At 33.2% G+C, this 27,353-nt stretch overlaps 1 protein-coding gene across 4 annotated transcripts in view; it reads right to left on the bottom strand.

Moving 5' to 3' along the window:
* Positions 1 to 27,353, bottom strand: part of ATRNL1 (attractin like 1) — a 1,155,405-nt gene that overhangs the window by 758,584 nt on the left and 369,468 nt on the right. The gene's annotated exons all lie outside the window — the stretch shown is intronic.

Here is a 27,353-nt window from a genome sequence, read left to right as displayed (position 1 = left end):
GGAGAGAGGAGGATCCAGAAAATAAGGAGGATGTTTGGAAGTCAAAATGTTTTAAAAATTAATGTTAAAATATATATGTAATTGGGAAATATTTAACTAACTAAATAAAATATATTTAAAATACATTAAAATCATTAATTCCTAGAGTTAGTTAAAGAAAAAACTTAGCTTCAATACTCAGATCTGAAACTCTGTAACTCTAAACAAATAATTTTTAACTTCTCTGAGTCAGTTTCCTTATATACATGTTTTGGGGAGAAATATACATTATTGTTATAATTTTATTAGTAATGCTACATTATACAATGATAATATATATTAATAAGAATTCTTATTTGTTCAAATATATATTTAATTTGCTCATGACTTGACCCTGCCCCCAACACATAAATACTAGAACAAAACTGTTAATTTGATAAGTGAAAGGTTCCCAAACCTGTGGAACTAGATCAACTCTGAAGCAATCAGGACTAAAACAAAAACTTTAAGAGACTGATATCAACTCCTCAAAACATAGCATACAAATAGATCATGAATGAATATTATAAGACAAAAGGACATCAAGATTTTTATAGAATCAGAGTTATAAAACTATGAGATCACTTAGTTCAATTGTCTCTTTTTATTAATGTGATAATTTAGGCTCAGAATAGGGAAATGATTTATTCAAGTTTTCAGTGCATAGCATTGAGGCTTAAACAAGTAAATCAAAATAATAATAATAATAATAATAATAATAATAATAACAATAATAATAATACTCTAGGTACCAATAGAAGTACTAAGAATTTAAGCTGATTTCAACATTTGTGAAGAGCATACAAGATTTTCTGTTAAATAATAATAAAATAAGACATGAAATATATATGTATATGTATATGTATATGTATATGTATATGTATATGTATATGTATATGTATATATCAGCCAGAGGAATTTGTTACTGCTATGATAGATTCCTGTACAATATATAAAGCAAGAAGGAATCCCTATGAAACTTCTCAAGATACTCTGCCTTATGGATTTTTTTGTGCTGGGAGAAAAACAGTTCACAGTTTCTCCAATGAGATTTAAGATCTTTCAAAAGAATAGCCCAAGAGTGTATACAAGAAAAAACAAACAAATGAGTAAGGATTTAATTTAACTATGTAATGAATAGATAGTCCATAAATAAATAAATCTTGCATAGAGGCACTGTAATGAGCTGTACCTAAGAAGTGACCTCTATATCAAGGAGATATAGAGTTAAACAAAGTTTAAAAATTAAGTAGTACTTTGAATGAACTCAAGATCTCCTTGAAACAAAGATTTATCTTTTTTAATGTCAACATCTGTCCAGTAATCGTGTGTGGTTTTAAATCATACAACATAATTTCCAAAGTATTAAAACTTGAGTTGACCCAGAGAACAATGGAGAGGGACAAGATAGTTATAAGGAAACTATAGTGCATTTTTTACAGTGATTTCCTTGCAAGAAATGTGTAAGTAGTAAAGAAGGTAGAGTTAATCCTGTGGCTGAAGAAATATATAGCATTTGGGCAGTGCTTCATTGGTAACCACAAAATATTAAGAGACAAAAAAGGAGGTGGAATGAGAAAGTGAGGGGGAAAGACAGAAATTTAGACCAAAGCCTATAGTATATTATGTAGATTCTCTAAAAAAAATTTTTTTTTGTGGGATGTAGTTAAGAATCCCATGATTTAAGAAGGCATGGATGGGTATGAACTCTACACTTGGGAGAATAGAAATGAGAGCATGGATTCATTTACATATTGATGTATAAAAACACATACATTTTCAATTTATTTTGTACATATGAATAAATTAATCTTTACAATGCTATGGTCAAGAATAGAAGCAATTTTGTAATACTCCATTCCATTTTCCTATTTTGATGAAACATTAAATCAAAATATAATACCAGTAGGCTAATTAATTAAGCTACATGTTATTTTGTTATATTTCTCAATCTCTGATTTGCTTTAAAATGTGCATTTCACAAAAATAAATTGCAATAAATGACTAACATTATGGTTATATATAGAAACAAATTAGACAAGACCCTTCAATTCTCCCAATTTCAACTTTTAAAGAAATAACTTAGTTTATAGGTTTAATTTTCTCTTATTCTTCAAATCCTCTTTTTGAAGTCAGCATACAATTGTTCCCTACTCCCTTTTTATCACTATTGCATAAAAACAAATAAATCACTATAAATGTCCAACAATTATCCTTCAGATATTGTAGTAGAATCAATCCTTTAGAAACTTCAGCTACATTTTTCTTCCTTCTTTCAATCATACTTCTCCAAATACTATCACTTTTATTAAGTACAATCAAGTTTGTGTAGTAGGATTAATTTACCAACAGTTACAAGTCCCTTTTCTACCACAAGAATAAACCTGAATTGTTGCAATTTAGTATCTCACCAGCTTAACTATAGGGCTTTAAGAACAGAAGTAAACATAATATTCCCTGCATTGTAACTAACTTTCTTGTTCAAATAGATGTCATTCAAAGCCCTAGAACCTCAAAATAGTAACTTTGGAAAATTACAAGAAATTTTTTGTAAAGTGACTTTAAGTAGATAATATTGACATTAAGAGCTCAACTACTGATCCATTTCCCCAAATGTGTTGAATTATAAAGCTTTTCCTTTTTGTTACCTGAAGATGATATTGTTCCAACCACCTGCTCTTGTGGCAAGATAATGTGCTGAGAAGTAGAATAGATTGATTTTACTAACCAATAAGTTATTGTGATGGGGCTGGTTTGGGCTTTTTATTTTTTCTGTTATTCTGTACTTTATTATAATGTAAGTTGAAGCACCATTACGTTTGTTTTTATGGGTAAGATTTTTTTTTAATCATGACAGCACAATTTTATTGCTAAAATAAAATATTTAATTTTAGAGTAAAAATCATGAATCATGTTAGGAGAGAATAAATATGAAATCAGAGAGCTCCTAAAATAAATGAAAGAACTTCTGCCAAGTAGGAGCTACATTAAGGCAGACTTAAAAATAATCAAAGGAAGCACTTTTTAATAGTTATAGCTGCTTAAAAAATGGAATGTTCTGCATTGGAAAGAATAAGTTCCTCATTACTGAACATGTCCAGGTAAAAAGTGCACAATTGTCTGATAAACAGTAAAGAGGATTTTTCCGATATTGCCTGTGATGTTTAATTATTAGTAGCTTTTATAAATGTAAAGACATGTACATCTCATGCTAGTCAGAAACACAACCAGTGATTTTGTGACTTGTAATTATTATAATTCTGAAAATATAAACTATGCCAGTTATGAACAGAGCTTCTTTGCTTCATTTACCCCTAATTTCTTGCCCTGAGTTCATTTGTATATTAAACAAGGAGCATTATAGGAATAAAGATAAATATTATTGTCACAAATTCCAAACTGCTTCTATGAGTTTTAGTGAGAAGAATCCCTGAAGCAAGCTTTGGGAACATTGACTACCAATTCCAGATTTAGAAACTGTTAAAAAAAAAAAAAAGACTTGTCTAAATCTCATTATATAGTGGAATGGGCAAGGGAATAGAAGTCAGTCTCCAGAAAAAAAAAAATCAAAAGAATAGATGTAATCTTACCCTGAAGGCTTTGTTGGGTACCAGGTAAAGCATGAGATTAGTAGCACTAGACTACAAATTGAAAAAGTTATACCACTCATTTGCAAGGGAAAGATCTACTACTTGCTAAAACTCATCTGATGGTAAAAGAGAACAGCACTTGGCCTGACGAGGCTGAAGACTGTTAGATCTTAAAAGGGAGCAGTTCAGTGACCATAAGGGAGTGGAAATACCCAGAAGAATCAGTATGATGCAGAGGGTAGAATGTCAAAATGACTGGAAGATATTGGAGATTCTGTATTATCAGAGGTATAATTGGCTTGGAAAGAAGTGTCTCCTGACCTTGTATTTATTTATACATGAGCCCTTCAATAATGTGACTAAGCCAAAGGTAGACATAGTGGGAGCGAGAACCTTTTATGTATTTTCCCCCAGTTGCACTCATGAATTTTTTTTTTTGTGAATCTCCAGGGCACTTGTCATTTTCTGAAAATGAATAGGGAAGGAAGTAGAAGTGAATTATATGGAGGTGTTGATATAAATGGATAATTTCATTGTATTCTAGAAGACAAAAGAAATATAAAAGAAAATAATAATAATAAATGTATTGAATTTGTCAGAAGGTTCTGATTTGAAGCCATCATCTGCAAATGATAAATAGTACCTATGTCAAATATATGGGTCATATATAATATCTTAGCAGAAAATGAGCACTAAACAAGAAAAAATAAAAGCAACTGTCAAAAAGTCACTTTCAAAGAATCTTTAGGAAGATTTTTCTAGGATTTGTGGTTATCAAAAATTCAAGAAGATTGGTAGGTTCCAGGTCACATGTGCAACAAGATAACAGAGTTAATATTTTCTCAAATTCCTATGATCTCTCAAACCTCCCCCAAACAGAAACTATGAACCAAAGATAAAGTAATGTTGGCTGTTCCTCTGGTCTAGTAGAAGAATCCACAATGAGATTTTAAAAAATACCCCATGAATGATACTTACTGACAGCTAATGCCATCAGACCCCTTCACAATGACCAATGCTCTTTGCTCAATGTTATCAATTATCAGACAAAAGAAGACAACAGAGGTTTATGTCAAACCTATCTCTATATTCTACACCACCCCCCCTTTCTACTATCACAGAGACCCTGACTACAGGCTATGGAAGTTTTTTTTTTTTTCTTTCTTATATTCTTTCTTTGTGTGTGTGTAAGTTTATTTAGGCCTGTCATGGGATACAACTTGAAAGTACCAACACTGCAAAACTCTTAAGTGCCAGCCAGCAGCTCTGAACCACCAGAGCCAGAAAAAGTAAGCTCTGAACTCCTGATGTCAACAGGAACAGAGGGAGTAGAGGAACAGGTCAGTGACTGTGTAGAGCTGTCCAGACCTTCATCAAGCCCCAGAGAAGAGGACAGTCTCCAGCTGGGTCCTGTTATGACTATCCAAAATTCAACCAGTGAGACTACCTAGACTGGTTAATGGTTAATTATCCAGAATGGGAAAATGCAGAGAAACTTTTAAGATTCAACCTCTAAGGAAAACATACAAGAGGGGAAGGACTCAAAAGAAAACAATAATGAAAATGAAGAAGGAAAGACAAAATACCAAAAATTAGAGTATTCCTTGATCATAAACAGATAAATCAAGAGTAAAAAGATATGCCCCAAGGAAATGTGGCCTAAAGATCTAGTAAGTTATTTCAGGCATCTATCAATAAATACTCAAAACTGAAGGAAAGTCATCTAATATTTGATGAGACTAAGGATCTTGCAGAAGTTGGAAAGAAATGGGACCATAAAATGATCTTACTAAGTGGCTTTAAAAAAAGAAATGGAAATTTGAGAACAGAATTTGTGATCTGGACAGCAAAAATAATGAACAAAACAGAAAATTTTGAATCAATATTAATAAGCCTCAGAAAAGAACTAAAAAAGAAACCAATGGATTAGGAATGAAAATACACAGATGTGAAAGACAATGTAGAAGAAGAGAATCAAAAGAACAATAGTAAGAGTTAATATGTTCACTATGCAAGCAAAACATATGGATCTCAAAATAGTTGCATAAAGACAATTCAAATATCAAAGGTATCCAGAAGAACATGGCAAGACAAAAGTACTTAAACCATAGACAAAAATAGAAGACAATGGCCCAGAACTTCTGAATATTGAATATGAAATTCAAGTGAAAAGAATTTACAGACTGCTTCAAGACAAAATAATAATAATAATAATAATAAATAATAATAATAATAATAATAATAATAACAACAACAACAATTCAAGGCTGTAAAATCCAAGACACATAGTGATTGAATTTAACAATTCAATTCAGGAAGAAAAAAGTTCTGCAAGCCATCAGGAAAAGACCTTAAAATATAAAGCAACTACATTTAAATAATGTAAGATTATTTTGTACCCAGTAGAAAAAAAAAAGAGTAGGAATGAAACAGGGTATTCAGAAGAGTATTGGAGCACAGGAAGCAACCCCAATAACCTGCCGGTAATTTGAAGCCTAACTATACAAGACAAAAATGTGACAACCAATAATAAAGAAGAGGTTTTTGTTTTTGTTTTTGTTTTGTAATTTTTAGGAACAAAATAAGAACAGAAGATATCATCTGTATCTCAAATGCTCCAAGCAATTAAAATACAGGTGGAAAGAATAGATGAAGATAGCAACTACAACAGAATGACAACTGAAAGATCTTTTCAAATATACAACAGGATATAGTGGTGAACATCAAAATCTGACAGAGATAGTAATGAAGAGGAAGAGGCAGAAAAATAGTATTATGAAGAGAACTGAATAGCATCTTCTCTGTCGGAGAATGCTTCTTTGGTGGGATGATAATGAAATATAACAGGATACATGAAAAGCAGAGGAGGATTAGGGGGATAAAGAAAAGGGAATGATACAATAGGGTAAAACTGTTGCCCACACAGATGGGAAGGTGTACTCTGTGATCTCAGAAAGATCACAGCCTTCAGTGGAGTGTGTGAGGAGAAGATGGGAAAAAATGAAAGGGGGAGGAAAGAAATACATGTTTAGACTTCCGGCCAAGATGGTGGAGAGGACATACACACCTATTTAATCTCTGTCTTTGCTCTGAGAATGTATTTCATGACAAGCCTCGAAATTAGTGTTTGACTGGAAAAAAACCCACAAATAATTACCAACAGAACACATCTTTGAAATTTGCCAGAAAAGGTCTGTTTTTGCTCAGGGGTGGGTATGACCAGATTGGGTGCAAGCTGAGGGCAGTCAGCGAGAGCTTGGCAGGCAGCTCACACTGCACAAACCGGAGGGGGGAGAGGTATGATCTCTGTCATTTCTGCAGAAAGAACTTTACCACAGTGTGGATATTTTGTCTTGGCAGCAAGCCAGGATCAGCAGAGAAGCAGTAAACACAGGAGATAAAGACCATAACCCGGAAAAGCTAGGGTCTCTCTAGACCTGTCTACCCCCACCCAGAGTGTCTCAGCAGGCTCTTAGATCCTCAGACTTTCAGAGCACAGATGCAGCACAGCCCATTGCTGTCCTGCTAGTACCTTGCTGCTGCCCCCTGCAGTAGAGGAAGTCCGGTAACACCATCCAGCCTTCCCCCCCAAAAAAGCAGACTACATTTGCTTTTGTTGTTAGTTTGTTTTCTTTGATTCCTCTCTGACAAAATGAGCAAAAAATTAAAAAGGACTCTAGCCATTGATAGCTTTTATATGGATAGAGAGCAGACTTTAAACCTTGAGGAGACTAAAAAGAGACTACTCCAGATGAATCTCCAAAGGGAGATATGATCTGCTCCTCAAAACCAAAACTCTCATAGAAGAAATATAAAAGGCTAGAGAGAAAGAGAGCTAGAAGAAAAATTGAAAAAGGAAAGGCAAGCTTGGCAAAAGAGTCTGGATAAGTCATCCCACTCATTTAAAGATAGAGTGGATAAAGAAATCAAATACTTTAAAAACAGAATTAGTGAGTTGGAAAAAGAAAATAGCTCTCTAAAAAATAAAATTAGTGAAATGGAAAAAAATTCCATAGAACAAAACAACTCGCTTAAAAACTCAATTGGACAATTAGAAAAAGATATTTAAAAAGTGAGTGAAAAAAATACTTCATTGAAAATCAGAATCAAACAAATAAAATTGAATGACTCAAGGAGACACCAAGAATCAGTTGAGCAAAACCAGAAAAATAAAACAGTGGGAAAAAATGTCAAATAACTTATGGGGAAAACAACAGACCTGGAAAACAGATAGGAGAGACAATCTGAGAATTATTGGACTCTTTGAAAAATATGATAAAAAAAAAAAAAGAACCTGGACACTATTTTCCAGGAAATTATCAAAGAGAATTGCCCAGATGTTTTAGAAATAGAGGGTAAAATAGACACTGAAAGAATTCATCAATAACCTACTGAAAGTGACCCTAAAATCAAAACACCAAGAAATATAGTGGCCAAATTCCAGAACCATCAGACAAAGGAAAAAATACTGCAAGGTGTTGGGAAAAAAATCAATTCAAATATGGAGGAACCACAATAAGGCTTACCCAGGAACTAGCAGTGTCCACATTAAAGGATCAAAGGGCCTGGAATATGATATTCTGAAAGGCTAAGGAACTTGGTATGCAGCCAAAAATAATTTACCTAACAAAAATGAGCATCTTTTTTCCAGGGAAGAAGATGGACATGAAATAAGTGAATTACATCTATTCTTGATGAAAAAAAAAAAAAACGGATCTAAACAAAAAATTTGATCTCCAAATATAGAACTCAAGAGATTCCTAAAAAGGTAGAAATCTTGAGAACTATATTTCTTCCATAAAGATATATAAAGAACACATGTATAATTTGTTGTAGAAACTAGAGGTAGAAAGGAAACTGTACCAGTAAAAGGGTTAAATGGGGGTACTACATCTCACGAAGAGGCAAAGTAACCTATTAAGAAAGGATGAACATAGTGTGTATCATATTTTCATTAGAATTGGTTTAAAGAGAAAACTATAGACATACTGGATTTATAGTGAAACTCCTTCCATTTCATTGAAAAGTGGGAGGGGAAAAGTGAAAAGGGAAGGAGTAAGCTAAGCAGAAGGGAATACAGAAATTATGAAGAAAAAGGGTAAAATAGGGGGAGGAATTCTAAGGGGGGGAGGAATACTAAAAAGGGAGGGCTGTGAGAAGCAAGTGGTGCTCACAAGTTTAATACAGGGGAGGGAGTAAGGAGGAAGGAAAAGAGAAAGGCATAAGCAGGGGTTAACAAGATGTCAAGTAATACAGATTAGTAATTTTAACCATAAAGGTGAATGGGGTAAACTCCCCCATAAAGAAGAAGCAGTTAGCAGACTGGATTAAAAGCCAGAATCCCACAATATGTTGTTTACAGGAAACACACCTGAAGCAGGGTGATACATTCAAAATAAAGGTAAAAGGTTGGAGCAAGTTGAAGCAGAATCTACTATGCTTCAGGTGAAGCCAAAAAAGCTTGGAGAGCCAACCTCATCTCAGATCTAGCAAAAGCAAAAATTGATCTAATTAAAAGAGTTAAGGAAAGGCACTATATCTTGCTAAAGAGTAGCACAGATAATGAAGTAATATCAATATTAAACATATATGGACCAAGTGGTGTAGCATCTAAATACTTAAAAGACAAATTAAGAGAGCTGCAAGAAGAAATAGACAGCAAAACTATAATAGTGGAAGATCTCAATGTTGGATTCTCAGAATTAGATAAATCAAACCACAAAATAAATAAGAAAGAAGTCAAAGAGGTAAATAGAATACTAGAAAAGTTTGATATGATAGATCTTTGGAGAAAACTATATGAAGACAAAAAAGGAGTACACTTTCTTCTCAGCAGTTCATGGAACCTATACAAAAATTAACCATATATTAGGACATAAAGATCTTAAAATTAAATGCAGGAAGGCAGAAATAGTAAAGGCTTTCTTTTCAGATCATAATGCTACATTCAACAAAACTACATTCAACAAAAAGTTATGGGTAAGTAGATCAAAAAGGAATTGAAAATTAAATAATCTCATCTTAAAGAATGATTGAATTAGCAAATTATAGACACAATTAATAATTTCACTCAAGATAATGACAACAAGGAGACATCATACCAAAATTTGTGGGGTGCAGCTAAAGTAGTAATAAGGGGAAATTTTATATCTTTAGAGGCTTACTTGAATAAAATAGAGAAAGAGAAGGTCAATGAATTGGGCCTGCAATTTAAAAAGCTAGAAAAAGATAAAATTAGAAACCCCCAAATACTAAACTTGAAATTCTAAAATTAAAAGGAGAAATTAATAACATTGAAAGTAAAAAAAAACTATTGAACTAATAAATAAAACTAAATGTTGGGTTTATGAAAAAACCAATAAAATAGATAAACCTTTGGTAAATCTGATTAGAAAAAGGAGAGAGGAAAATCTAATTGTTAGTCTTAAAAATGAAAAGGGGAAACTTTCCATCCACAAAGAGGAAATTAGAGAAAAAATAAGGAATTACTTTGCCCAACTTTATGCCAATAAATTTGATAACCTAAGTGAAATGGATGACTACCTCCAAAAATATAGACTCCCAGATTAACAGAGGAGGAAATAAATTTCTTAAATAGTCCCATTTCAGAAAAAGAAATAGAAAAAGGTATTAATCAATTCGCTAAGAAAAAAATCTCCAAGACCAGATGGATTTACATGTGAATTCTACCAAACTTTCAAAGAACAATTAGCTCCAATGTTATATAAATGTTATATAAACTATTTGAAAAAAATATATTTCTGGCAGTCCTTTTTGTAGTGGCAAGAAACTAGAAACTGAGTGGATGCCTATCACTTGGAGAATGGCTGGGAAAGTTATGGAATATGGAATATGGAAAATTACAGAATTGTTCTGTAATAAATGATAAGCTGTTTGATTTCAGAGAGACCTAGAGAGACTTATATGAACTAATGCTAAGTGAAATGAACAGATCTAGGAGATCATTGTACATGGCAACAACAAGATTATACATTGATCAATTCTGATGGACATGGCTCTCTTCAACAATGAGATGATTCAGACTAATTCCAATGGTCTTGTGATGAAGAGATCCATCTATGCCTAATGAGAGGAACTGAGCGTGAATCACAAAATAGCATTTTCACTCTTTTTGTTGTTGTTTGCTTGAATTTTATTTTCTTTCTCATTTTTTCTGGTTTGATTTGATTTTTCTTGTGCAGCAAGGTAATTATACAAATATGTATGCATATAGTGTATTTAACATATTTCTACCATGTTTAACATATATTGGAGTACTTGCCATCTAAGGGAAGAGGTAGGGAAAAGGGAGGAAAATTGGAACACAAGATTTTGGAAGGTTTAATGTTGAAGAATTGTCCATGCATATGTTTTGAAAAATAAGAAAAGATATAAAAAAGGGAAAAAATTAAAAAGCAATCAAAATAAATGAACATGAAAGAATAATCTGGGCTTACCCTTTTGTTCCTATTTGGAAATTGATGGCATGAGAAGCATAAGAAGATCTTTGAAGAATTAATCATCTGTCTCAACCAGTGTTGGTTTATACAGACAAGCACAACCTATGTCTCGGATACTGATATTTGCCTAGGAAGACTGACAAGAGCTGTAAACTCACAGACTGATGACCACTGGATAAATATTCATTTTCTATTAGAGAACCCATCATCCTATACATAAACTGAAGTTTTTAACTTGGAAGAACTCAATTTCAATTATATATTTAACCATTTAATGTTAAGTACTTACTGGAGTTCAGTCATATGCTCCTTGTGACAAATATGTAGAAACAACTGACAAACAGGAGTTCAATGTATACTCTCATCTAGGAAAAAACTAACGTAGATGCAAATGCCTTGTCCTCCTAAGTCATATAATCCCCCAAATATGATGATAATCACAAAAGATGAAAGTTGATTTGCCAGGAAGTCAGATCTTTTTTTAAAACTTCAGGAATATAAAGATGTGAAAAAAAAGCATGTTTTTGTGTTATATATATATATATATATATATATATATATATATATATGCCTTGAAAGCATGTTTACAAAGTATATTTGAGATTTCCATTCATATTCCCCATTCCCCAAATTGCTTTATGCATATGCATTCCAACTGGTAATGTAATCACCCATGAGAGAGTATTCTCTTGCCTATGTTGGGTTAGTTGTTTTTTTCTTCTCTCTCTCTCTCTCTCAATTTACTGCACTAATTGAATGTCTCTTGGCATGAACTAATGTGTCTTTGCTTGTTGGCTTAACAAAAGTAAACACATCTGAGGGGCTCATTAGCTATTATTTTGAGAAGATGCTGATCCAAATTTAAAATATGCTTCAAACTTGGATTTTGACTCAGAAGGTCTTATCTCCTGAGGGAATACTACAATCAATTTTTAATGCACTCAAAACTATTCTAATGATTCTCATTTCTCAGATTCACATAAATTTAAACTATCAGTTCCTATGCAACTACAGAAGCCAAGTTCTTTAAGAATAAGAATTACATTAATACAACACTTTCATTAATTTACAGGTGCAGAATAGGAACACACACTCTGCCTAAAACATTCTATATTGAGATTAACATCTTTAGGAAATTAAATATATATGTACATATGAAATAAGAACTCATTTTAGTACTTTGATCTTTTGAGTTCTTCACTACATTAATTCTCTTTACTGATAAAATTGTAATTCTATATATTCTGGCACTGTGTGATTTTTGTCCATATCTTTTTTCAAACTCTCAATGAAGTCTCACCCAACATAAGAGAAGACTTCTTCTGACTATCTATTTTAAAGTTATGTGGATACCATCAAGATTGGTTAATTGTTGCCTATTCTTGAAGGGGACCAAAATGACATCACTATATTAGAGTCAAATTACAGTGTTTTCAGCTGTTGATAAGACTAATATGATTTTGGAATGCTCTGCCACATGTTGGACATAAATAGTCCCTATGAGACTTCCGACCAAGATGGCGGCGTGGAGGCAGACAGCTGCTTGAGCTCCTCGTTTTCTCTCAGAACTTACTTCATGACAAGCCTCTGACTTAATGCTTGACCCAGAAAGAAATCCACAAATTATCACCAAGAGAAGACATCCTTGAAAGTCGCCAGAAAAGGTCTGTGTTTGCTCGCGGGAGGGTCAATCAGACTGGGCGCAGACTGAGGGCAGACAGCCAGAGCAAGACAGGCAGCTCACACAGTTCAGACCTGAGGGGGAGGGGTACGATCTCTGCCGTTTCTGTGAAAGGGCTTTTGCCCCAGTGTGGATGCTCCGTCTTGGCAGCAAGCCAGGAGCGGTGGAGAGGGTGTAAACACCGGAGGTGAAGATTAAAACCCCAGAAAGCCAGCGTCTCTCAGAGCCTGGCCACCCCCAACCCCCACCTGGACTGACTCGGTGCCTTCTCGGAGCCTCAGAGCACAGACTCAGTACAGTCATTGCTGTTCTGTTAGTGGCTCTCTGCTGCCCTACCCCCAGTCTGTAGAGGAAGCCCATTAATACCATCCAGCCCCATCCCCCGCAAAACAGACCAATTGTTTCTCTTGTCAGTTTGTTTTCTTTGATTCCTGCTCTGACAAAATGAACAAAAAATTCAAAAGGGCTCTAACCATTGACAGCTTCTGTGTGGAGAGGGAGCAGACTTCAAATGCTGAGGAGACTAGGAACAGACTGTCCCCAGATGTATCCCCTGGGAGGGATATAAGCTGCTCCTCAATACAAAAGAACCTCATAGAAGAAATCAAAAAGGCTCTCACAAGAGAGCTGGAAGAGAAATGGGAAAAGGAAAGGGAAGCTTGGCAAGAGAGCCTGGAGAAGTCATCCCATGCATTCAAAGACAGAATGGATAAAGAAATCAAATCATTGAGAAACAAGATTAGTGAGCTGGAAAAGGTAAACAACTCCAAGGAAAACAGGATTAGTGAGCTGGAAAAGGTAAACAACTCCAAGGAAAACAGGATTAGTGAGCTGGAAAAAGAAATCAGCTCTCTAAAAAATAAAATGGATAAAATGGAAAAAAATTCCATAGAAGATAAAAACTCAATTGGACAATTACAAAGAGATATAAAAAAAGTGAGTGAAGAAAATACATCATTGAAAATTAGACTGGAACAAGTAGAAATGAATGACTCAAGGAGAAACCAAGAGGGAGTCAAGCAAAACCAGAGAAATGAAACAATTGAAAAGACTGTCAAGTACCTTACCAGAAAGACAACAGACCTGGAAAACAGATCCAGGAGAGACAATTTGAGAATAATCAGACTCCCTGAAAAATGGGAGGAAAAAAAGAGCTTGGACACCATTTTCGAGGAAATTATCAAAGAGAACTGCCCAGACGTTTTGGAAACAGAGGGTAAAATAGACATTGAAAAAATTCATCGATCACCTACTGAAAGGGACCCTAAAATCAAAACGCCAAGAAATATAGTGGCCAAGTTCAAGAACCATCAGACAAAGGAAAAGATATTGGAAGCTGCTAGAAAAAAACAATTCAGATATGGAGGATCCACAATAAGGATAACCCAGGATCTAGCAGCGTCCACATTAAAAGAACGCAGGGCCTGGAACATGATATTCCGAAAGGCTAAGGAACTTGGTATGCAGCCAAGAATAGCTTACCCAGCAAGAATGAGCATCGTTTTCCAGGGAAGAAGATGGACATTTAACGAAATAAATGAATTCCATCTATTTTTGATGAAAAAACCAGACCTACATAAAAGGTTTGACCTTCAAATACAGAACTCAAGAGATTTCTAAAAAGGTAAAAAGAAATCTTGAGAACTATACTTCTGTCAAAAAAATATGTAAAGAACATATGTACAATTTGTCTTAGAAACTAGTGGTGGAAAGGAGATTATATCATAAAAAAGTGTAAAATGGTGGTACTACATCTCATGAAGAGGCAAAGGTAACCTATTATATCTGAGAGAAAGAAAGGAGGGAGATGAACATAGCGTGTATCAATAGACATATTCGATTTATGGTGAAACTTCTTCCACTTCATTGAAAAGTGAAAGGGAAGGAGTAAGCTAAGGGGAAGGGAATACAGTAATTTCGAGGAAAAGGGGTAAAATAAGGGGAGGATTTTTAAGGTGGGGGAGGGATCCTAAAAAGGGAGGGCTGTGAAAAGCAAGTGGTGTTCACCAGTTTAATACTGGGTAGAGGGGTAAGAGGGAAGGAAAGGGGAAAAGCATAAGCAGGGGTTAATAGGATGGCAAGCAATATAGAATTAGTCCTTCTAACCATAAATGTGAATGGGGCAAACTGCCTCATAAAGAGGAAGCAGTTAGCAGACTGGATTAAAAGTCAGAATCCTACTATATGTTGTTTACAGGAAACACACCTGAAACAGGATGAGACATTCAAACTAAAAGTAAAAGGGTGGAGCAGAATCTATTATGCTTCAGGCAAAACCAAAAAAGCAGGAGTAGCCATCCTCATCTCAGATCAAGCAAAAACAAAAATTGATCTAATTAAAAGAGATAAGGAAGGGCATTATATCCTGCTAAAGGGAAGCATCAATAGTGAAGCAGTATCAATATTAAACATGTATGCACCAAGTGGTGCAGCATCTAAATTCTTAAAAGAGAAATTAAGAGAGCTGCAAGAGGAAATAGATAGCAAAACTATAATAGTGGGAGATCTCAACCTTGCACTATCAGAATTAGATAAATCAAACTACAAAATAAATAAGAAAGAAGTCAAAGAGGTAAATAGAATACTAGAAAAGTTTGATATGATAGATCTTTGGCGAAAGCTAAATGGAGACAGAAAGGAATATACTTTCTTCTCAGCAGTTCATGGAACCTATACAAAAATTGATCATATACTAGGGCATAAAAACCTCAAAATCAAATGCAGTAAGGCAGAAATAGTAAATGCATCCTTTTCAGACCACAATACAATCAAAATTACATTTAATAAAAAGCCAGGGGAAAATAGACCAAAAAATAATTGGAAACTAAATAATCTTATACTAAAGAATGATTGGGTAAAACAGCAAATCATAGACATAATTAATAACTTCACCCAAGAAAATGACAATAATGAGACATCATACCAAAATGTGTGGGATACAGCCAAAGCAGTAATAAGGGGAAGTTTTATATCTCTACAGGCCTACTTGCATAAAATAGAGAGAGGGTCAACGAATTGGGCTTACAACTAAAATTGCTAGAAAAGGAACAAATTAAAAACCCCCAGACAAACACAAAACTTGAAATTCAAAAAATAAAAGGTGAGATTAATAAAATTGAAAGTAAAAAAACTATTGAATTAATTAATAAAACTAAGAGTTGGTTTTATGAAAAAACCAACAAAATAGACAAACCCTTAGTAAACCTGATTAAAAAAAGGAAAGAGAAAAAGCAAATTGATAGTCTTGAAAATGAAAAGGGTGAACTCACCACTAATGAAGAGGAAATTAGAACAATAGTTAGGAGCTACTTTGCTCAACTTTATGCTGATAAATTCGATAACTTAAATGAAATGGAAGAATACCTTCAAAAATATAGCTTGCCCAGATTAACAGAGGAAGAAGTAAGTAGTCTAAATAGTCCCATCTCAGAAAAAGAAATAGACCAAGCTATTAACCAACTTCCTAAGAAAAGGTCCCCAGGACCAGATGGATTTACAGGTGAATTCTACCAAACATTTAAAGAACAACTAACTCCAATGCTATGTAAACTATTTGAAAAAATAGGGATTGAAGGAGTCCTACCAAATTCCTTCTATGACACAGACATGGTACTGATACCTAAACCAGGTAGATCGAAAACTGAGAAAGAAAACTATAGACCAATTTCCTTAATGAATATTGATGCTAAAATCTTAAATAAGATATTAGCAAATAGACTTCAGAAAATCATCCCCAGGATAATACACTATGACCAAGTGGGATTTATACCAGGAATGCAGGGCTGGTTTAATATTAGGAAAACTATTAGTATAATTGACCATATTAATAATCAAATTAATAAAAACCATATGATCATCTCAATAGATGCAGAAAAGGCATTTGATAAAATCCAACATCCATTCCTACTAAAAACGCTTGAGAGTATAGGAATAAATGGACTATTCCTTAAAATAATAAGGAGCATATATTTAAAACCTTCAGTAAACATCATATGTAATGGTGATAAACTGGAACCTTTCCCTGTAAGATCAGGAGTGAAACAAGGTTGCCCACTATCACCATTACTATTCAATATAGTACTAGAAACTCTAGCCTTGGCAATAAGAGCCGAGAAAGAGATCCAAGGAATTAGAGTAGGAAATGAAGAAATCAAATTGTCACTTTTCGCAGATGACATGATGGTATACTTAGAGAACCCCAAAGACTCTGCTAAAAAGCTATTAGAAATAATTCAGAATTTTAGCAAAGTCGCAGGATACAAAATAAATCCACATAAATCCTCAGGATTTTTATACATTACCAACACAATCCAACAGCAAGAGATACAAAGAGAAATTCCATTCAAAATAACAGTCGATAGTATCAAATATTTGGGAATATATCTACCAAAGGAGAGTCAGGAATTATATGAGCAAAATTACAAAACACTTGCCACAAAAATAAAGTCAGATTTAAATAATTGGAAAGACATTCAGTGTTCTTGGATAGGCCGAGAGAATATAATAAAGATGACAATACTCCCCAAACTAATCTATTTATTTAGTGCTATACCAATCAGACTCCCAAGAAACTATTTTAATGACCTAGAAAAAATAACAACAAAATTCATATGGGAGAATAAAAGGTCGAGAATTGCAAGGGAACTAATGAAAAAAAAGTCAGAGGAAGGTGGTCTAAGTGTACCTGATTTAAAGCTATATTACAAAGCAACAGTCACCAAAACCATTTGGTATTGGCTAAGAAATAGACTAGTTGATCAGTGGCATAGGTTAGGTTCACAGGGCAAGATAGTGAATAAAAATAGCAATCTAATCTTTGACAAACCCAAAGATCCCAAATTTTGGGATAAGAATTCATTATTTGACAAAAACTGCTGGGAAAACTGGAAATTAGTATGGCAGAAACTAGGCATGGACCCACATTTAACACCACATACTAAGATTAGATCAAAATGGGTCCAAGATTTAGGCATAAAGAACGAAATCATAAATAAATTGGAGGAACATGGGATGGTTTACCTCTCAGACTTGTGGAGGAGGAAGGAGTTTGTGTCCAAGGGAGAACTAGAGACCATTATTGATCACAAAATAGAACATTTTGATTACACCAAATTAAAAAGTTTCTGCACAAACAAAACTAATGCAAACAAGATTAGAAGGGAACTAACAAATTGGGAAAAAATTTTTACAGTTAAAGGTTCTGATAAAGGCCTCATCTCCAAAATATACAGAGAATTGACTTTAATTTATAAGAAATCAAGCCATTCTCCAATTGATAAATGGTCAAAGGATATGAACAAACAATTTTCAGATGACGAAATTAAAACTATTTCCACTCATATGAAAGAGTGTTCCAAATCACTATTGATCAGAGAAATGCAAATTAAGACAACTCTGAGGTATCATTACACACCTGTCAGATTGGCTAAGATGACAGGAACAAATAACGATGAATGTTGGAGGGGCTGTGGGAAAACTGGGACACTGATGCATTGTTGGTGGCGTTGTGAAAGAATCCAACCATTCTGGAGAGCAATCTGGAATTATGCCCAAAAAGTTATCAAAATGTGCATACCCTTTGACCCAGCCATACTACTACTGGGCTTATATCCCAAGGAACTACTAAAGAAGGGAAAGGGTCCTGTATGTGCCAAAATGTTTGTGGCAGCCCTTTTCATAGTGGTAGAAGCTGGAAGATGAATGGATGTCCATCAATTGGAGAATGGTTGGGTAAACTATGGTATATGAATGTTATGGAATATTATTATTTTATAAGAAATGACCAACAGGAGAAATACAGAGAGGCTTGAAGAGACTTACATCAACTGATGCTGAGTGAAACGAGCAGAACCAGAAGATCATTATACACTTCAACAATGATACTGTACGAGGATGTATGCTGATGGAAGTGAATTTCTTCAACATAGAGAAGAGCTAATCCAATTCCAATTAATTAATGATGGACAGAACCAGCTACATCCAGAAAAGGAACATTGGGAAATGAATGTAAACTGTTATTTTTACCTTCTGAATTCAATTCTTCCTGTGCAACAAAAAATTCGGTTCTACACACATATATTGTATCTAGAATATACTGTAATATATTTAACATATATAAGACTGCTTGCCATCAGGGGGAGGGGGTTGGGGGAGGAAGGGAAAAAATCTGAATAGAAGTAAGTGCAAGGGATAATGTTGTAAAAAATTACCCATGCATATGTACTGTCAAAAAAATGTTATAATTATAAAATAAAATAAAAATTAAAAAAAAATAGTCCCTATGAATATTTGGAGTGAACTCTCTAAACCATAAAAATCCTGCATTTCTTCTGAGCTAATTCAATTCTACTTGGATCATATAATACATCACTTTCTCTGATGAAGGCACACCATGCTGGGAGGTCTTGTGTCAGTGTCTACCATGCCATACAATCAATTGGAAAGTTCTAAAGAAAGAACTTGAGAATGTCCTTCCATCATTTTTTTCTGGCCACCTTGTGAGCCCTTGCCCTGTGTGACTTCTCCATAAAATAAGATTTTTAGCAAACATACATTTGGCATTCAAACAATGTGGCTAGCCCAGTTGTGATCTGTGCAACAGGGCTTTAATGATTGGCAGTTTAATTCAAGAAAGGATCTCATTCAATTTACTGGAATGGCCCTGGATTACTGTTCAGCTTTTAGAGGTATACAACAATTAGCACAATGGCTCTGGAGACCTTCATTATGATATTCAGACTAATACCTATCCTTTACCACACATTCCTTCAGAGTCTCTCAAACACTGTGCCAGTTCTGGAAATGTATGTGTCAATCTCATTATCAATGTGGATATGTCTGAAAAGTATACTTCAAAGGTAAGTCAACTTATCCACAGCACTCAAAATTAAGTACCATCATGGTAAGCTGTGTCTAACTTTATCATTAAATAACCATTGTACTTGGATATATAAAACATATTTATTCTTCAGGATGTCTTTTACATGCATTACTTCTTGTCCATAAACCATTGTTGGTGATATAGTACAGGATACTTACAACTATCGTTGTTGTTGTGGTTTTTTTTTTTTTTTTATTAAATTTGAGTCAACTGAAATGCTGATTCTTCTGAGGTAGTGGTATATATATTTCTCTTCTCAGTCATATAGCATAATTATTATAGAAATCACTTGATAGACAAATATTTACATAATGATGACTTAGTTTAGTGGATACTGTCAATTCTTCACAGAATTTCTACTTCTTCCTCTGCAGCAGATGATGATATAAAAGTTTCAATTAAATTCATGATGGTCCATCTGTCATGCTCATCCTGATTAACAGGAGGTGAATTAAACATGTGTCCCATGATATAAAATATCTTGCTTTGAATTAATAATGAAACTGAATTCTACATTTACTTTAGACTTCTTTGACTTCTCTACTATGCCACCATATTCGGTACTTTTTTCCTTGTTTTTCAACTTTCTTTGGTATGTTGTCTTCTTTTATTAGTAAGCTACTTGAAACCAAAGACTTTCTTTTTCTTATTTGTATTCAACAGTGCTTGCCACAGTGCTTAGCACATAGTAGATGCTTAATAAATGTTTTTGGCTACTGATTATTAAAGTTCATCACTTCAAGTGAACATGTGATATTTCCTTTCATTTAGCCTCTATTTGTAGATTCTAGTTTTGATAGAAAGAATGTGATTATTTTATTAATAATAACTCATATTTTCATACTACTTTTAGGTATACCAAGTCAATTCCTCAACAAGCTTCCCAATTACTAAAAGTCATTAAGTGAAAGCTAGATGATCACTTGTAAGAAATCTAAATGATGCTCACCACAGATAGAATTTTGCTAGATTGCCTCTAATGTCTCTTCCAGATCAGATTCTGAATTCTGTAAGCATTTCATTGGGCATATAACCACTATGTGTGGAAAAAAGGAATAAAAATGAAGACAAATATAGGCTAAGAAATAAAGAGGAATCTATTGTGGGGCTTTACAAGGGGTACTTGGGTTGTTTTAGAGGATAACAATTACATGGGTCCCCTTCTCCTGAATATAAATATACATTAGCATTAATCAATTAATTAATTCTGATCAAGTGCTTTTATGCCAAGTAGACACTGGGGGACATACTAGGCAGATTATTACACCTGGAGTCAGGAAGATCTAAGTTCAAACCCAGCCCCAGACACTTAACATGTGATATTGGGCAAGTCACTGGACTTTTCTCTGCTTCTTTTTCTGCAACCATAATAGGAGAATAATAACAATACATATCTTGTACACATTTTGTGAAAATCAAATGACATAATATGTGTAGAGTTAAGACAATACATTTTATTTCTATATTTCCTTTCTATCAAGCTCTGTATTAGACAGTGAGAAATGCAAAAGAAATATAAGATATACTCCCTTTACAGCATGCATCTAATGGAAGAAACAAGATATGCACACATGAAATAATATTGTAAGTGCTGATCAGTATGGTAGAAAATAAAAAAAAAAAGAATTAGGAATTTTGAAAATCAAAGAGTGCTAGAGAATTTCAGAGGAAGGCAAGAGCAGATTTTAAGAACAATTTTTCATAGATGTTATGAAGATCATTTGCCAGGATGAAGAGAAATAACTTTATAATTTAAAGACTTGAGCCCGAGTTCTTCTATATACTCCTAGCTGAGTATCATGTCTCTTATAATCTGTTTTCTCTACTGTAACATAAGAATGGTAAAACACAATCTGATTCACAGTTATAATATAAGTAAAATATTATATTGTTATTATCATGTGTAAGCATTTTGGGAAAAGGGCTTCCTTGGCTTTAATCTCTTCTCTCTCTAATTTGTCCTCCACACAACTGTCTAAATAGCATTTGATGAATAAGGAAACAAAAAATATGGAAGAATTATAGATGAAGTTTAAGTCCTCTAGACTTGTAATAGCTCATTAGCAAATGAACAAGTATTTAATATTAAGACATCCAACAGTTTAAAAATTGGCTAACCGTATCTAAGATCAATGTGATTTTTAATTTTTCTGTATTAAAGCTTTTTATGTTTTAAACATATGCATAGACAATTCTTCAACATTGGCCCTTCAAAACCCTGTGCTCCAATTTCTCCCCTTTACCCAACTCCCTCCTCTAGATGACAAGTAGTCCAATATATGTTAATATATTGCATTAATATATTAATTAATATTATTGTATAATATGTAAATCTATGTTAAATCCAATACATGCATCCATATTTATACAATTATCTTGCCACACAAGAAAAATCAAATCAAACCAGAAAAAAAGAGAAACAAAATAAAATGCAAGCAAACAACAACAAAAAGTGAAAATGCTATGTTGTAAACCATACTGAAGAACTATGTAATTTTTAAAGAAAATATTTTATCTTTCCCTACCACTTTACAAATAACAAAAGGAAAGTGGAAAGAAGCCACACAGGAATAAGGGATAAATTTGTAATTTTTTATTTATCTTTGTATCCTTGGGGACAACCTTGAAGCCATTAGATTCTACTTGTTGGACTGACCCTTGAACATCATTCAGAGTTTGTCCATCAGACTTGTACTATCAGTCTTTGATTTTGTAAATCCTATGAGGATTTACACACCTTCACAAAGTCAAGGATCTGCATTCTATGCTGAGGTTTCAAGATAAAGCTTTTAAAATGTAGTTAATTAACTGAATATGCACCATTTTACAATTTAATCTAAACTAAGGATTATTTTAAGGGCCAGCTAGTTCTGAGAACAATTTGAAAAGATACTATAATTATTTCAGAAGGAAATAAAACCATGTGGTTTTAGTCATTTAGTTTAATATGATTCTTGATAAATCTATGTAATATCCATAATATAAAGTACAAGATTATACACTGCATCATCCTAATATGATGCATTATCATACTCTTATATTTTAACTGCAAAGGTTTTATAAATACTGAAAAATGTTATCAAGATTTATGAAAAAGTCCTAATATATTCCTTGAAATATACTAATCACTTAAAATGGGATATGGAAATTAAAAAAATAATAACTTGGAAAAATTGGTTTCAACATTAATGATTGTTTATAGAAATGTATAGATAGATATAAACATATATGTATATACTCTAAGTCTCAGTTTAATTCTGTTCCCAAACTGTTTCTATTCTCCATTAAGCATGCATAGTGTAGCTCATGTGAATTGCTTTGAATAAGTCAAGAAATATAGTTCCAATTATAAAACTGCTATTCAGTGAATTAGTTCTACCATTATACATTTTAGTTATTGAAGTAATTGTTTTGTACTTTTCCAAAAAGCCAAATTATAGGGTGTTTAAAATATAATGTTGAAACCAAGGTGGATATATTTTATCTCTGAAATATATTCAACTCTTAGAAGAAGCACTTAGATTAATATAACATTGTTATTACCCTCTCCACTTAAAATGTTCTTATAGTCAGCCCAAAGATTTTAAAGTGCTATACAAAAAAGCCCATGTTTTCTTATATCTTGTTTTAGGTGACGAGGTTTAATAAGTGCCATGATCAAGTAATTAGGCTGCCACAAAGAAATACAATAATGGCAATAGAAATGAGATTCTGCGTCTTTCCCCCCATTCCTTCCAAGATTAAACCACAAGTGAGGTGTTCTATGTTCCCCACCTATTCTGATACATAATATCTGTGCCTCAGTTGTTTATTTTAATAATACAGAAATGGCCTATACTAATGCTTTCACATAAAGGGGGCATATTAAACATTTATATGCTCTTTTTTCTGGCTGTAATCTCTATTTTATATGGAAATCACCTATAAAGCACAAAGATTCTACTTCTCAGAAGTTTCCATCAAATGAAGAATCCTTTATTAGAGTTGCTAAAGTCTTTGCATTTATTAAATATTAGGCTACAAGACCAGTAGATCATTGTGCAATGTAATTAATCTGTTCTACTAATTTACTTCTCTATGTTTTGACTAGTACTAAAAGTTTTTTTAATGATCAGTACTTGATATCTAGTACTGATAAGCCCCCTTATTTTCCAATTTTTCATCATTTCCCTTGAGATCTGTTTCTCTAGATGAATTTTGTCTAATTCTATAAAGTAATTATTTAGTATTTTGATTGCTTTGGTACAAGATAATTAGGTAGTACTATGGCTTATTATAGTGACTTAGCCTGTCCATCCATAAAAAATTAATATTTCTCCAAATATTTAGATCTATTTTTATGTAAAGAATAAAACATGGTTAAGTATGTAGTTGACCTATATATATATATATATATATACACACACATATATGTATATATGCATGCATGTATATACATATGTATGTATGCATGTATGTGTATATATATGTATGTATGCGTGTATGTATATATACATATATTATGTATGTGTGTATGTATATATACATATATTATGTATGTGTGTATGTATATGTACATACTCATAGACATACATACACACATTTGTGAAGGGACAGGATATATGTCCCTCTCAGGATAAACTGATCAATTGAAATTCATTAGTCATCTTGCTATCTCATTGCCTGGAATACTTGGATACACTTTTCCAACTTCTTCAGCTTCCTTCCTCTGACTAGAAGGTCAGAGAGTAAAACACTAAGATGATCCTTTATACAAGGCAAAATCTGGTCTTTTCAGATCACTTTAAAACTATTCTCCATCTATTGCTCTATTTGGTTTGAAATCCACAGACAAGATGCCCTCCATGTGGGTGCCTCCTGGCAGTTCTCCTTCACACATATCTTTCCAGTTTCCTTTCATATTTTGTATTCCCTTACTTAATAATAAGCTCCATGAAGGCAGAAACTATATTTTTTTCTTATTTGTATTCCCAGCATTTAACATTGTACCTGACACAGAGTAAGCGCTTTCAAAAATGTTTATTGAATTTAATTGAATATATAGTTATGACTATATGTACTGGTGTACCTTTACAGGTACATTCGCAATATGTGATACATTATCTAATTATACTCATAGAGCATTTTTAGTAATATACAAAAAAACTAACATCTCATTTGAATTTATTTTGTATTCGATTTATTTATATTATATATAATATATATTCCAGTATACATTATATATATGTGAATATAAATATTCTATTTATTTATATTCTAATTATATTGAAAATTGAATTAATATTTCCATCAATAGCTCTTTTGCTTTTATTTCACTTAGCATTATTCTCCTTCTTCCAATAGGTAAACTGCTTTTAATGTATTTTCCTCCCCCATCAGCTTCTAAACTCCTTAAGAGCAGATACAATTTATTTTTATTATTTGTATTTCCAGCACTTAATGTAGTGTCTGGTATATAGTAAGGGGTTAATAAATGTTTGTTTGTTTGTTTTTTTGATGAAGCAGTTGGGGTTAAGTGACTTGCCCAGGGTCACACAGCTAGGAAGAGTTAAGTGTCTGAGGATAAATTCGAACTCAGGTCCTCCTGACTTCAGGGCTGGTGCTCTATCCACTACACCACCTAGCTGTCCCATAATAAATATTTGTTGAGTTGACAGGAATTAAATTGCTGAAGTTATAAATGGTTTCATTTCTCAATTGATTTTTTAATTTACTCTCTAGGTATTTCCATCTTTCCGTTCATCTTTAGTCCTTGACTTCCCTGGCTTCCTTCAATTAAAAATAAAATCATCATAAGGAGAAAATAATTGAAGGAGGGAAGACACTAGCATTAAGAGGGGTCAAAAAAGGCTTCTTGTGGGAAATGGGATTTTAGTTGGGAGTTAAAGCAAGACAAGAAATCGGGTACATGGAAATGAAAATGAAGAGGATTCCAGGTATTGGACATGGTCAGAGAAAATGCCTAGTGACATGAAGTATCCTGTGCAAGGTACAGCAAAAAAGCCAGTACCACTGCATCAAGGAGTATAAGAAAACTGAAGATGAAAGAACCAGGTAAATTACAAAAGATTCTGAATATCAGAGGACCACTGAATTACACTACTTCTGATTCTGTCAGTCAATGATAGTTAATGTTTGTTAACAATTTATTATGTATAAGGCACTATACTAAACAGAGGAGAGCCAAAAACTGATAAAAGATAATCCCTGCACTCAAGTTCACAGCTAAAGGGGGGAATGACAAGCAACAGGTTTGTTGCTTTTGTTATTATTTCTCATTATATTCAAAATGTTTTCTTATTCTACATGGTCATTATTTTTTTCAGATTCTATAACGTATTTTTATAATTTTATTGGTACAGAATTAAATTAGAAATTAGTTTTAGTAGCATACTTAATATTCTTCCATAAAAATCTTTATCAAACCCATAATTTCACTAGCATAAAGAACTCCAATGAAGAGCAAAACTTTTATGATTTATATTTTTTATTTTTACCTGCAACGCTGACAGATTAAGTGACTTGTCTGTGGTTGCATAGGCTTTATGTTTCAGAGGCACAACTTGAAGCAAGTCTTCTCACTTTCTCTGCAACATAGTTGTCTCAATTATCTTTTATTTCTTCAAGGACCAAGGTCCTTGAAGAAGCTGAATCTATGTATTTTGTAGATTTTGGTTGGCTATATTAATTTTGTTTTTACTTTGAGTGAGATTTCCTATTCTAGAAGTATTTCGTGGAACTTTCATTATTTTATGAAAATTATATTGATTTTTATGTGTTTTTTTTGCAGGCTGCATTGTCTCCTTTAGTATTTCTGATAGTTTTCTAGATTTCCCAATTAAACCATATGCTAACAGGAAATAGCAATGGTTTCATCTTCTCTTTGCCTATCTTTATGTCATAAATTTATCTTTTTATTCCTAGCATTTCTAGAATTATTTCTAATAATAATGGGGGTAACAGGAATCAGTACTTTACTGCTATATTAACTGGGAAAGCTTCTAATGCATCCCTATCGCATATGACACTTTAGCAATCCCATTTAGAAATGCCAAAAATATTTCAGCTCTAATTTCTCTAGCAATTTAAAAAAATTCTATGTTTCTTTTTGCTTATCTTTCTGACATATTTGTCTAAAACTGAGAGCAAAATAATTGTTTTCTAATATTAATGTGCTTTCTTATATTTTCTCTTAACTTAGATGCTATATAATTTTAAGCATACAAATTTAATATTAATACTGATTTTTTATCTATCATTCCTTTCAACATCATATAAGTTCCTTACAGTCTACATTTGGATCTGAATATTGTTTCTTGTCTAATATAATGATTGATATTCTTGCTTTAAGATCAAGCCAATTCTTAGAGAAAATGTATTTTATACCCTCATTACCTACTATTTTCCTCTTTTCAAATATGGTTTCAAGGATATTTTTCTCTAAACCATTTGAAAAGCTCTGCCGTTATTCCATACCTGCAGTGTTCTTATTAGCTTTCTGGAGATCTGGAGACCAGCCTCCGTTTCAGCAATCACATGGGAATAGCCAGGGATAAACTTGAAAAGTCTTTATTTTCTCCTTCACAGTCTGTCTCCTTGCCTGGGGCCCAGGCTAGCTTTCTGGAAGCCCTTCAGATGGGCCCTGGTCTCAGTGGGGAAAGAGCCACCATGAGGCTGATGAAGATGGAATGTCTCTCTCTTGAGTCTTGAGAGCTTGAGTTCCA

Source organism: Sminthopsis crassicaudata, chromosome 2 (genome assembly GCF_048593235.1).
Source record: "Sminthopsis crassicaudata isolate SCR6 chromosome 2, ASM4859323v1, whole genome shotgun sequence".
Taxonomy (NCBI): domain Eukaryota; kingdom Metazoa; phylum Chordata; class Mammalia; order Dasyuromorphia; family Dasyuridae; genus Sminthopsis; species Sminthopsis crassicaudata.
Note: the sequence above shows the minus strand (reverse complement) of the source record. Positions and strands in the feature narration are given on the sequence as shown.